This window comes from Lemur catta, chromosome 6 (genome assembly GCF_020740605.2).
Source record: "Lemur catta isolate mLemCat1 chromosome 6, mLemCat1.pri, whole genome shotgun sequence".
Taxonomy (NCBI): Eukaryota; Metazoa; Chordata; class Mammalia; order Primates; family Lemuridae; genus Lemur; species Lemur catta.
Window position 1 is genome coordinate 87,934,817 of NC_059133.1, and position 13,922 is coordinate 87,948,738.

A 13,922-nucleotide genomic window follows, 5' to 3' on the forward strand; every position below is an offset into this window, starting at 1 on the left:
GTTTACCTCCCTTTTTTGGGTTGTATACAAGTAAATAAGCAGGTGTCCTTGCTAGGTATGCCCAGAAAATGCAAGCAGGAGAAATGACAGATGGCACTTCTCTGTGCTCTGCAATTAAGGCAGAGACCTTCAGCTGCCCAGCCCCACCGCTACACACCAGGACGGCAAAAGCAAGGACTACCTTCTTCGTGCTCCTAGAAACTCAGACATGAGGCCATTCCTCCAGCCTGGCCTCCTCCCCCTCATCCCCAGGTTACAGCACCACACCCTGGCCAAGCTCAAACTCTTCTTTGCATACGATAACTAGGGATATTTTTCTCTGGTTTTCAGGTCTCTTATTATTTCAAATCTAGGACCAGCTAGCACATTTACAAAATATTTTTATTTAAACAATAAAGGGCTTACAGACAAGACTGTTGTGCATTTTTATGCCCTAGTTAACAAGAGCTGCAAATAGTAACTCCAGTTGTTCAGCAGTTTTACACGTATTATCTCATTTTATCCTCCCAACAATTCTGTAGTATATTTATTATTACCTCTGTTTTATAGATGAGGGCACTAGAACTCAGAAGTTATGTGACTTGCTCAAGTTTAAATGTGACAGAGCTGCTATGGAAACTCAGGTCTCTAACGGCAAGTCTGTTGCTCTTTCCTTGACATTTTGGATGTCTCTGTGGAGAACACGAGTGGCCAGACCTACCCGGGCCTCAGTGGGCCTCCTGACCACTGCCATGGTGGACGTCTAAGGTCTAAGAGAATCCAGCCACTCTTAAAAAGTCTAGATGAAATTTAATGAGCTGGCCCTCACCTTTTCCTTGGCTGTGGGAAAATTCTTGGACTTGGGGTGCTGAATGTTTGAGATATAGAAGGAAGCCTGTACCTTTCCACTTCATAGACACAGGGAAACAACACAAGATTGGGTTTGATATTTGGAGCAAAGAACAACAACAAAACAATCTATAAATCATTTACAGAGCTGGTGTTTTTAAGTTGAGATGCTTCCTTCAATTAACAAATCCCAAAGATGAGTATCTTATATTTTCCCTTCTCTCTTTTTCTCCACCTCCCCACATTCTTACTTATCCCATCAGCAAATGGCTCTTTAAAACAACAAATGAGTGAGATAATTCTCTCAACCGCCCTTGAGTTTTATGGTTCAGACTTTTAAAAACAAAAAGCACCTGTAGTAGTTTTATTTTTTATCTTTTTAAGTGGAATATTATTTTTTAGAGTTAGATTGTAAAAAAATTAGTTTCAGTTTTATTTTTATATATTTTTAGGTCTCAGTTTAAAAGTTATACTAGGTGATCTCTTTTTTTTTTTTTTTTTTAAGGCTAGTCAAGTGCAGTAGTGAGAAGGGGGCAGAGTAGAATAAGGAGTTCCATCTGTAGGTGACTGTGAACAATCAACTGAGATCGCTCTCTACCTTCGCATTAGCCAACAGTAGGTGATTTCTAAGCTCTTATCTGTCTTTAATATTCTGTGAGTTTACCCCAGGTGGAAATTCAGTGACACAACCTCATGCAAGCTCTCATCATAGAAAGTCTGTTTTTTATTCCTCCAAATAATGAGAAATTAAAAGTGTTAATCAAATCACAATCAAGAGAGCCCCAGAGTCTCATGACCTATGTTAATTCAGCTATGTTCTCTCAGGATGTTGGTAATTCACTGTATTTTTGTTTAGTCTAGTTTAATATTTAGGATTCCTGGTGTCTCACTGGTTCCTGAAGTTGGAAGAAACCGGATATAACGCACAGATTGATGAAGATTTGCTTAAGTCCCAGCAACACAAGAACAGCATTTGTCACACCTCACATTTACTTGGCAAGAACCAGAATTAAGCCACAGTGAGACAGGCTATTGGAGAGAATAAGAAATTTACTCCACCCTCCTTACCGGGCACACAGTGAGGTGCGTCTGGATCCAGATTCATGTAACCTCCAAACGGGAGTCCACGGAAGGTGACAGTGGGGAGCAGGATTCAGAGTAGAGGCAATTCTACCTGGCTCCAGCTTCCTGTAAACTGTCAGGGGAAGGTACAGGAATGCATCCTTTGAGGTAGGATTTGAATTTCTCCCTTTCTTGTAATCTTCAGTGAAGCATTAGTCCCCCCAGCCTCCTGCTGAGTCAGTAAGCACATCCTGCCTAGATCTGCTTCCGTGGTAGCCTTCCATCACGGGTTTATCCCGGATGCCCGAAGCTGAGTCCCTGGGCCAGACTTCTCGCTCAGGAAAGATAATTTTATCCAGGTCCACCTCCACCAAGCATGTGCGGAGCCCATAAAGTTGCCAGATAAGGTTGGCGATTTTGCCTTTCCCATTGGGCACAGTATCCCCCCATCCTTGCTGCCACTTGCTCAGACTCACTTTGAAGCAATATAACCTAGTTAAGTTGGAGCTACTTGACCAGGGTCTGCTTCAAGGTTATGCTTCTCTGTAAGAACCGTATGTAAAAGAAGCAAAGAATTAGAGATTTTTAGAGCAGAAGGGATGTCAGAGACTTAGCCCAAGCCCCTCGCTGATTAGAAGAGGAAATTGAGACCAAGAGAGGTGAAATTGGGAATAAACTAAAATGTCTTCTACCAGCCAGTTCAATATTCTTTCAACTCTGCCATAGGCTTTCAACTTCTGCTTGCTGTGGCATGATTCATTTATTGGGTTAAAAAAGAATCCTCACTGTGTGTAGAAGAATATGAAATGAATTCACTTAACCTGCGAATTCATCTGGAAAGGTGATAAGCTCAGAGTGCCATAACTAGAAAACAGTGGAAACAAACCGACTTTCTCTAACAGTTTTGCAGAATGACCGCTTGGTGGCACTCTGGCCAGTAGTAGGCAGAGCCCACCACCTCTTCGCGATGCCTGTCACATTGGCAAATGCAGCGAAGTCCTTGTCTCATAGCAACAAGACAGGGAAAATTGCTGAACGCCCAGCAGCAGCTGTAGATTAACTAATCAATCAGTGTGTTCAAAACACAAAGCATCTAAACATTAGAGGAAATTCCAAAATAATTAATACCCTTTTCAGATGTGAAATCACTAGTCAAAATATTGTTTTAACCCCATTTTATAAATGTGATCATTTTCAAAAAAACCCATCAGACCACCAAACTGGCAGCAGTGCCCCCCACACTTCCCCGGGCCCCTCTCTCTCTCTCTTTGCTGCTCCTTTCAGCACTGGCTCAGAGAATTCATGGACTTTTTCATAGTGTAATCTAGAGCTTCCCTACAAGTAAATGTTTATATGCTGCTCTTAAGTAGGCAGTTAAGTTTATTTTGGGTTGAATTCATTTTAGGCCCATCTCATTTCTCTCAGACCCTCTTTAATTTTTTGAACCCCTATAATCTGGGCCATTCTGAACTTTTTGCACAGCTGAACACACTTTAAGAGCTCGCTATATTCTTTCTCAGAAGCCTCCTTAAAAATATTGCTTTGGCAGAGTTTGGTGGCACATGCATGTAGTCCCAGCTACTCAGGAGGCTGAGGCAGGAACATCCCTTGAGCCTGGAATTTCAAGGCCAGCCTGGGCAACATAGTGAAACCCTGTCTCTAAAAAGAAAACAAAAAACAAGTATTGTTTTATGGACTCCCCATCAACCCTGCTTTGGTTATACAAGTAGGGTTATACAACTTGAATTCATCTATAATTTGAAAAATGTGTGATTTTAGTCCTGCAGAAGAATGACCGCTATCAAATGCTGGCCTCTGCAGTGAGTTTGCATGTGTATCTGGTTTCAGGATTATGATGCGGGTCTGGACGTTTGCGAACATAATCTGGTTTCCAGCAGGCAGATAACTCAATAAGGCAGTTCTAGCTATTTGCCCACAACAGCTAGATATGAGATTAAAACTCCTTTAGGGGAATTTTGAATGAATCCTCTCTATTCTGCCTCCCTGCTGTACCTTCCCAAGAACAGTCTCTCTCTCTCTCTCTCTCTCTCTTTTCTTTTGAGACAGAGTCTCGCTCTGTTGCCCAGGCTAGAATGCCGTGGTATCAGCCTAGCTCACAGCAACCTCAAATTCCTGGGCTCAAGCAATCCTCCAGCCTCAGCCTCCTGAGTAGCTGGGACTATAGGCATGTACCACTATGCCTGGCTAATTTTTTTTTCTTTTTTTTTTTTTTTTTTTTTGAGACAGAGTGTCACTTTGTTGCCCGGGCTAGAGTGAGTGCCGTGGCATCAGCCTAGCTCACAGCAACCTCAGACTCCTGGGCTTAAGCGATCCTACTGCCTCAGCCTCCCTAGTAGCTGGGACTACAGGCATGAGCCACCATGCCCGGCTAATTTTTTTTTTTTTGTATATATATTTTTTAGTTGGCCAGATAATTTCTTTCTATTTTTAGTAGAGACGGGGTCTCACTCTTGCTCAGGCTGGTCTCGAACTCCTGACCTCGAGCGATCCACCCGCCTCGGCCTCCCAGAGCTAGGATTACAGGCGTGAGCCACCGCGCCCGGCCTTTTTTCTATATTTAGTTGCCCAACTAATTTTTTCTATTTTTAGTAGAGACGGGGTCTCACTCTTGGTCAGGCTGGTCTTGAACTCCTGAGCTCAAGCAATCCTCCCGCCTCAGCCTCCCAGAGTGTTAGGATTACAGGTGTGATCCACCGTGCCCGACCCAAAGAACAGTCTCTCTACTGTGTATTCTGCTAGTAGGACCCTGAATGTGCTCTCTCAGGAAGGACAATTAGACCATAGCAATACCTGGACAGCAAAAAAAGTAGGAGATGTGAAGAGTTGCACGGTGGGGAGGGTGGCAGCACGACAACTGAGAATGGATTGATACCCGGTTTATGAGTCACGAGTCAGTTAACTTCTGGGCTGTCTGATTCTCTAGAGAGATGCACTGCACTTTAATGACCCTTTAAAAATTAGAAAACAATTATATATAAAGCTCCAGTGATATATCCAGCCAGCACAGTTTTCCTTAGTCACAGAATAGTATCATGGTTACTTTGCAGGGCTCTGGAGTCAAACTTTCTGGTCCAAGTCCAGGTTCTGCTTATCAGCTATTTAAGCCAGCAAATTATTCTTATACCCCAGCTTCTCCATTTTTAAAATGAGGAAAATAACAGTATCCACCTATTTTAGGGTTCTCCAGAAACAACCAATAGGAAACATAAAGAGATAATAGATAGATAGGAATTTACTTTAAGGAATAGACTCATGCGAATATGGGGGCTGGCAAGCTTGAAATCTGTAGGGCAGGTCACCAGGCATGATTTGATGCTGCGGTTTTGAGGTGGAATTCCTTCTCCCGGGAAGTCTGAGTTTTGCTCTTAAGGCCTTCAACTAATTGGATAAGGCCCACCCACATTATCAAGGCTAATCTCCTTTACTTAAAGTCAAGTGATTACAGATGTTAACCGCATGTACAAAATACCTTCACGGTAACACCTAGATTAGCATTTAATTAATTGGGTACTATAATCTAGCCAAGCTGACATTTAAGCCCACATCATCACACCATCTTATGGGATTGTTGTAGTAATAAAATGAGCCAAATCTATGTAAATTAAGTACATTGCCAGACAGGTGGTAAGCCCTCAATAAAGGGAAATTATCATTATTTTATTTTAGTCTTTGCTAACCCAGTGAATTTTTGCATTTTTGGGGTTGCTTAGCACCATATTGACATGTGCTAACTCTACTAGAAATAGTTCTTTTGACAGATATCACTGTTTTGAAGTATATACACATTGTGGAATGGTTAACTCTAGCTAATTGACAAATGCATTACTTCACATAGTTATCCTTTTTGTGGTGAGACCACGTTAACATCCACTCCTTTTACATTTTTCAATAATACAATATATCATCTTTAACTATAGTCGTCTCCTATCTAACTGTAATTATGTATCCTTTGACCACCATCTCCTGATTCCTTCTGCCCCCAAACACCCCATCCTCTGATAACCACCGTTCTACTCTCTACTTCTATGAAATCAACTTTTTTAGATTCAACATATGAGTGAGATCATTGATATTTGTTTTGCTGTGCCTGGCTTATTTCGCTTAACAGAATGTCTTCTAGGTTCATCCATGTTGTTGCCAATGGTAGGATTTCATTCTTTTTTATGGCTGAATAGTAAGTATTCCATTGTATATTTATATACCACAGTTTCTGTATCCATTCACGACCAGTGATAGACACTTAGGTTGATTACATATCTTGGCTATTGTGAATAGTGCTGCGATAAACATGGGAGTGCAGATATCTCTTCAACATACTGATTTCCTTTGCTTTGGTAATATACCCAGTAGCAGAATTTCTGGATCATATGATAGTTCTATTTTTAATTTTTGAGGAACCTTCATGCTGTTTTCCATGATGGTTATACTAATTTACATTCCCACAAACAAAGGGTTCCCCCTTTCTCCACATCCTCACCAACACTTCTTTCTTTTGATAATAGTCATTGGAACTAAGGTGAGGTGATATCTCATTGTGGTTTTTTTTTTTTTTTTTTTTTTTTTTTTTTTTGAGACAGAGTCTCACTTTGTTGCCCGGGCTAGAGTGAGTGCCGTGGCGTCAGCTTAGCTCACAGCAACCTCAGACTCCTGGGCTTAAGCGATCCTACTGCCTCAGCCTCCCGAGTAGCTGGGACTACAGGCATGAGCAACCATGCCCGGCTAATTTTTTTGTATATATATTTTTAGTTGGCCAGATAATTTCTTTCTATTTTTAGTAGAGACGGGGTCTCACTCTTGCTCAGGCTGGTCTCGAACTCCTGACCTCGAGCGATCCACCCGCCTCGGCCTCCCAGAGCTAGGATTACAGGCGTGAGCCACCGCGCCCGGCCTCATTGTGGTTTTGATTTGCATGATGATTAGTGATGTTGAGCATTTTTTCATCAGCCTGTTGGCCATTTGTATGTCTTTTTTTGAGAAATGTCTACTCAGGTCTTTAGCCCATTTTTGATCAGATTATTTGTTTTTATGCTATTGAGTTGTTTGGGTTTCTTATATATTTTGTATGTTAACTCCCTGTCAGAAGTACAGTTTGCAAATATTATCTTCCATTCTGTAGATTGTCTCTTTACTTCGTTGATTGTTTCCTTTGCTGTGTAGAAACTTTTTAGTTTGATGTAATCCCAACTGTCTATTTTTGCTTTTGTTGCCTGCGCTTTTTGAGGTCTTATCCAAAAAGTCCTTGCCCAGACAAATGTCATGAATCGTTTCCCCTATGTTTTCTTCTAGTAGTTTCATAGTTTTTGGTTTTACATTTAGGTCTTTAATCCATTTTGAGTTGATTTTTGTATACGACAAGAGATAGGGGTCTAGTTTCATTCTTCTGCATATGGATATCCAGTTTCCCCAGCACCATTTGTTGAAGACTGTCCTTTTCCCAGTGTATGTTCTTGGCAACTTTTGTTGAAAATCAAATGGGTGTAAATGGGTGGATTTATTTCTGAGAGAAGCAGGTTTTTAATATCATCCTCAAATTATAGCATTGCTTTCCTTCTTTAACTTCTTTTTTAGTTCTGCTAAGATTCTGAAGACAAGTTGAAATGAAGGAAAAATTGGAAGCAGGAACTTAATTGGAAGGAAGGCAGGTGGTAGAGCTACTTGTATTCACCACTCACCCCAAAGGAATTTTTCTTTTCTCCCTTGAAATTTCTTAAGACAGAATGGTCTAAAATCAGGGTACACAAAATACTTGAGAATGTAGACTTTTGTCAGCACTCTTCTGTTGGAATTTTCACTTACACAGTAGCTAGTACTGGTGGAGAAAAATCGATTTTAACTGATAATTCTTTTTTTTTTTTTTTTTTTTTTGAGACAGAGTCTCACTCTGTTGCCCAGGCTAGAGTGCCGTGGCGTCAGCCTAGCTCACAGCAACCTCAGACTCCTGGGCTAGAGCAATCCTCCTGCTTCAGCGTCCTGAGTAGCTGGGACTACAGGCATGCACCACCATGCCCGGCTAATTTTTCTATATATATTTTAGCTGTCCAGATCATTTCTTTCTATTTTTAGTAGAGACAGGGTCTTGCTCTTGCTCAGGCTGGTCTCGAACTCCTGAGCTCAAACAATCTGCCCGCCTTGGCCTCCCAGAGTGCTAGGATTACAAGCGTGAGCCACCGCGCCCCGCCTTTAACTGATAATTCAACTATTCATTGTAGTAGAATATGAAAAAAACAGTGAAATGTGACTTAATTCACTCTTGGCCATACTTAATTGTAGGCTACCATTGTAGCTAAAAACATGTAACAGTTGTATATGTTCAGTTAAACCATAAGTGAATTATGCTATAACTAGAAAGCTAAGTGAGATCAAGTGAAACTGAAGTCAAGGTGTTGAAAACAGCTATTTGGTAATTGGAGTGGAAGGGGAAAGAAACACAATGAGAAAGCCAAGGGCTTAAACTTATGAACACAAATATTGTAAGGAAATTTTAAGTTTATTTTGATTTAAAATTTGATACTTAAGTTATCATAGTGTCTGCAGAAGAAAAAAATGTTAAAATTAAAAAAATTTTGAAACTAGCAGAATGGTTTATTTTTTTAAAAGAAAAGAAATATGAACATACTGTTTGGGGACCAAGGGAAAAATAATACTTATATTTAAGAAGATTATTAGTTTTGCGCTTTAAAGAAATATTCAACCAAAAAAGGCCACACATTAAAACTCAGTTGAACTTACCAGACTAGTTAGAGCCCTGTTTAGCACCTGTTTAGTAATAGCACCTGTTTCAGTTTTTTTGGTTTTAATAAGCTGTTATAGCTTGTGGGTGAAAGAGAGGCCCTGCCCCCTGGCAACTGAGGTTGCCAACACAATGGATGGAAGGCATTCATCACCAAGCCTCAGGATACTGATAATGATCTTAGTGGGATTATCCCAGACTGGCCTCACCTGTCCCAGAGTTGATCTGCTATACCAAGGTTGACTCTCCTGTCCCTAGTTATCCTGATAGGAGACTCAAGTATGTTAACCAAAGGACCAATGCACTGATTTGCAAGGGGGTATATTCCTTTCCAATGATCAGAATGCTTAGATGACTTATTCAGGGCATATACCAGTTTTGGGATAATTGGGAACCTGGAAGTATAATCTGGAAGTTTCTTGGTAAATATGGAATCTGAAGAAAAGGTAAGTCATTATTGTTTTTGTTCTTGTCACTTTGGAAAGTATTTTAAACCGATTTATATTTTAAATTGAATATGCAATATAAATTTAAGGAAAGGATAAAACAACTGTTAGTTACCTATTGTTGCATAACAAATTATTCCAAAATGTGGCAGCTTAAAACAACATACATTTATTATTGCATAGTTTCACCAGGTCAGGAATTTGGATGCAACTTAACTGCATCCTCTAATTCACAAGGCTGCAATCAAGGCATCTTCCAGGGTAGGGTCTCATTTGAAGGCTCAACTGAGGTAGGATCTGCTTTCAATCTCATGTGGTTGTTATCAAGGGCTGTTGGACTGAGGGTCTCAGTTCCTTGCTAGTTGTTGGCTGGAGGCCACCCTCAGTACCTTGCCCATGGGCCTCCCCAGTATGGCAGCTTGCTTCATAAAGCCATCAAAGAGAGAGTTTACTAGCAAGACAGAAGTCACCATCTTATGTAACCTAATCATAGAAGTGACACCCTATCACCTTTCCTATTGGTCAGAAGCAAATTACATCTCACACCCATACTCAAGGCAGGGGCGGGGTGGGGGGTGGTGGCGGTGGGGGACTACACAAGGGTGTGAATACCAGGAGGCCAGGATCACTCAGGCCACGTAGAAGCTGTCTGTCTTCACAACAAAATGACAGGTGGTAAAAGGTAAAAGACTGATCTCTGTTATCCTAAACTACTTGTCTCCCAGTACCCCTCTCCAGAGGTAAAGGTTATTTAGTTTTTAAAAAACACAAATCCAGAAATAGTCTATGTACATAAAAGCAAGTATATGAATATATATACTACATCCCTTAAAAATACAATTAGGAACATATACAGACTATTTGGTACTTTTGCTTTTTTCACTTGCTATATCTTAAGGTTCATGCCCTATCAGGATATTCTTTTTAATGACTGCATAGTATTCTATTTCAAGAATGGACCATAATTTATTTAACCATCCCCTTATTAGTGGCCATTTGTTTCCAGTCTTTTGCTCTTACAGACAGTGCTGCAGGAAACATCCTATTCAGGTATCTCTAAACACAAGAGCTAGCATACCTGATGGCTAAATCTGCGAAAGTGCTGTTGCTGGGTCAAAGTGTATTTGTATTTTGACAGATGTGATTCAGATTACTCTCTGGCATGACAGCTGGATTCATGCTCCCACCGATAGCTTATGAGCATAATTGTTTCCCTCAATCCTACCAACTGAACCTTTATTTACTTGATCTTCACCAATCAGATAGATATAAAGTATGTCATTATTTCAATGTACATTTCTTTATGAGTGAAGTTGAGTAACTTATTTTATATTTAAAAGCAATTCTTTTTTCCTGTCCTTTGCCTGTTTTAGTAGTGAATTGTACATCAGTTAGGTCTCTTTGATCTTAAGTGCCAGACCCAAATTGGCTTAAGCAAAAAACTGGCTGCCATAACTAAGAATTGTGGGAGCAGAGCTTCAGGCATAACTGGATTTGAGACTCAGTGCAATAAGAGAGTCAGCTCTCCCTTCGTGCCCGGCCTTGCAGTAGCATACCTGTAGTGGGAGCAAATAGAGTAGCCACTCTAACCCCTACAGCTCCTCATATGCGAAGTCCAGCAGGAAAGAGCAAATTCACTTCCCACAGAACTCACAAAAATTGCAGAATTGAGTCTCTTTGATTCTGATTGGCCTGACTTGAGTCATGGTCACCTCCCTAAACCAATCACTTTCACCTGAAAAACAATGCTCTAATTATTTAAGAACAGTAGCCCTTTGTCTGTTGTTGTAAAGCAGATGTTTTCTATTTTAGCATTTGCCTTTTAAAGCTTTGTAATGGTATTTTTTTCAAACAGACACTGTTACTTTTGGATAGTCAGATTTATCAGTCTTGCAGGTCTTGCCTAAAAAGTTCTCCCCACTTTTTTTTTTCACTTCTGATGTTTTATTTTAGTACTTTTACAGTTTTTTTTTTTTTTTTTTTGTAGAATGATTACATCTTTGGTCATCTGGAATTTATATTGTCAAAGGAAAGAAGTATTTTATTTAATATGGGAGACAGGTTTTATTTTTTCTATAAGGCTAGCCAGTTGTCCCAACACCAGTTTTCATAAGTAATGTATCTTTTCTCCATTGATTTAAAATGCAACCTCAATCAATCAATATTAAATTCCTGAGAATATTTACAACAATTTGTGGACTTTGTTTCATTGTTCCATCTATTCATATTCTAGTACCTAACTCCTTTAATTACTAGTTTTATGATGCTTTAATATCTGATAGAGTTATTTCTCCATTATATTTCTTTTAAAGAATTTGGCTATTCTTGCAAGTTTATGTTTCCGAATCAACTTTAGAGTCAGCCTCTATAGTACTGAAATGTATTTCATACAGGCCATGGAAGGACCTAACAAACCATCGCAATGTTTGCATTTATCTCTCTGACAACTAGACTTTGGTACACCATATTCATATTCTCTTTCTGAAGAATGCTCACTAAACCCTGCCACCATCTTACTCTTTGAACTTCCATTTTCTGTGCTTTGATCATCCTCCATCTAGTCATACACTCTCCAAAGAGGGCATAATTGGGTTATGCTTAATAGATTATAACACATTCGGTTTGCTTTCTTGAGATTCTGCCAAAGTCACCTTGATTGGAATTTAGGGTTCTCCCAAAGCCCAATCATTTGTTTTCTAATGATCTCTGGTTTATTCCTTAGATGGTTAGCCATATTCATCTGTGTGGTAGACACTGTTGGTTTACTTCCTAGTAGCCATCCCCTCTCCCTCCTTGCTAACAGAGCACTGATTTTTGTCCAGGTGTGGAGTAGCATTGAAGGCAAGGAAAGTGGGTCCCTCCAGAGTCTTAGGAGATAAACCATGTTTAGTGTGAGCCAAGCATGGCAATTCCATTCCCTCGTACCAGTGATTGGCTTAGTGATGGACACATAGCCCAGAGTGCTGGCCTGTGAGATGTAAAGAAAAGTCTGATGAGGGGGCTTCTGGGAAAGGCTTTTCTCCCTGATAAAATGAAGTCTGCAACGAAAAACTTTCTCTTCTTAGATTGTGTTGTGAGAGAGTGATGCCTAGAGCTGTGGCAGTCATCTTAAAACCCTGAGAGGATAGCCTGAGGGTGAAAGCCAATCTGCTGAGGATGGTGGAGCAGAAGGAAAGATTCTGGGTCCTTAACGGCATTGTTGGGCCCCTGTAGCCTTCAGAGTAATTATGTGAGATAATACATGTCTTTATTGTTTGTGTCAATTTTAGTTGGGTATTCTTTACTTGCAGCTGAAAGCTTCCTAACTGATAACCCCTCCTCATACCATATAGTTATCCAATGGTGTGAGGCCGGTTCAAACATGCTTGTAAGAGCCAATCCCAAATTTTCAAAAATTTTGGGAGCCAGTTGACAACACAGTAGCTTGAAATCAACCATGACGGGAATATTTTCACCCCACAAATTGGCAAATACTACAAATCAGGCCTCCCAACCAAGAGTCAGTTATTAAACATATGCTAGTGTACAAGTGGTTACCTTTTACTAAAAGAAAAGTTCCTAAAAAGGCATGCTTACTCAAAATCCCATTGGTAAATATTACACTTGTAGAGATACTGCGTTCTCATTTTACCTGATAACAAATGGATGAGCACATTTAAGTTGATGTTTTTGTGCCACCCCTACGTATACAATGATGTGCTTAATGATCATGCAATGAAAACGTTAATTTCACTAAAGAGTGATAATTTAAAGGAACCCCATGGTGAGTCCTTTGTATTTGGAACACTCTTCCCCTATTTCGTATTTTAAGTATGTGTAGTGGGTGCCCCTTTGTCATCTAAACGAGTCATCAGGTCCTGAGCCCTGACTTGTGGATGTTTCTCACACGTGTTTGTGTTCCTGTGGTTTGTACTCAGGACTTCTCCCCGCCACTCCCGGGCCCTTCACTCTGCCCCACTCCAGGAAGAGTGATACTACTATAATTCAGCTTTAAAGCCACTTTATTGGCCATTGCTAGGTAGAGTTCCCCCTCTGCCTTGTTGAAAATGTTCACGGGCACATGGGTTTTTCTTTTTTGGTCTGGAGTGGTAAAAAGGTGGGGTCACTTCAACAGGGGAGGAGGAGGCACTGTTAGCTTTCATCTTCTGTTTTGGCGCCTATGTAACTCTCTTCCTCCTGGGAGAAGGCCTGGCCATCATTTTTTTTTGTTTTCTTTTCTTTCCTCCTTATTCTTTTTTTTTTTTTTGCCCCCGCTAGAGTGCAGTGGCGTGATCATAACTCACTGCAACCTCTAACTCCTGGGCTCACGTGACCTTCCCACCTCAGCCTCCAGGGTGCTAAAATTACAGGTGTGAGCCATTATACCCTGCCCCTCCTTACTTTTTCAATGCTCTTGTCATCCTATGTGGCCCCTGAGGCCTGTCCTGGCCTGAGAAAGGACAGGTTTAGGGGGCATTATTTACTTATTTATTGCCATAACTCTTGTACCTTCTTTTCTTGTGATGCTTACAGGCATGGTCTTTGTTCCACTGAAGTGTTAAGATCCAAAACTCAGTGTGGGCTTGGGATGGCCTTTTGGTCTATTTGGTTCTGGGCTATTTGAGCTTATGTAGCCTATGCACTGGAGTTGTGTCCAGCCTGCTGACTTGATTCCATGTGTGGCTTGCTTGGGTTTATAAAGTGCATGCCAGGCATTGCTTTCCTTCTCAGAAAGCGGGTGCTGAGGCATGGCAAGATTGGATTGAGTTCTGTAGGATCACAGGGAAATTTTCCTGCCCAAATGTTTACCTTACAACAGAGTCAAATGGCCTGATCCCCAGAGCTCACTGTTCCAT